At 35.4% G+C, this 638-nt stretch overlaps 1 pseudogene; it reads right to left on the reverse strand.

The window, feature by feature from the left end:
* Positions 1-547: 547 nt before the first annotated feature.
* On the reverse strand, positions 548-638 carry LOC121940100 (annotated as a pseudogene; the record flags this gene model as incomplete).

The raw sequence follows: 638 nt of genomic DNA on the forward strand, positions 1-638 counted from the left end.
ATAATGTAAATTGCAACTAAAGGTGCTGGTTTTAAATTTACATTCAGCTCCATAACACCCACAATGCTTTGCGAAGTGAGTCACAGATATATTCATATCAGTTCCAAATATCGGTTATCGGTCTCATTAACTACTAATAATCACTATCTGCCCTGAAAAACCAATATCTGTCAACCCCTACTATTAAGACTTATTGGACGTTATTTTATTATTTTCCTATGACATACTGCATAACAGCACCGCCATTTAATGTAGGTCTTCCAAACGAAAGTTTAAAAAATTTAATCATAACACAGGCCTCTACAACTTTAACTGCACATAGATGAGACTTTAATAATGGATATCAGTGAGTGGCTGTGGTGTTCAGACTCCAGTCTTACAAGCCGCTATATCTGCCAAAACATCTGGTGACTCTACCTTTTCCGTTATCAATAATACTTCTGTTATACATACAAACCACTACAAAGTAGTGGCAATTATGCAATTATTGACAAGCATCTACCATTTTTCATTTGAAATTAGTCATTTTTTTTCACATACATTTGCTACCACTCTGATCATATTCTCTTCCTCTGTGCTCCACAAGAAGCAAAGAACGGTCATCAATGACAGAGAGCATATGAACTGAATCATTACTC

This window comes from Plectropomus leopardus, unplaced genomic scaffold (assembly GCF_008729295.1).
Source record: "Plectropomus leopardus isolate mb unplaced genomic scaffold, YSFRI_Pleo_2.0 unplaced_scaffold74647, whole genome shotgun sequence".
NCBI classification, from domain to species: Eukaryota; Metazoa; Chordata; class Actinopteri; order Perciformes; family Serranidae; genus Plectropomus; species Plectropomus leopardus.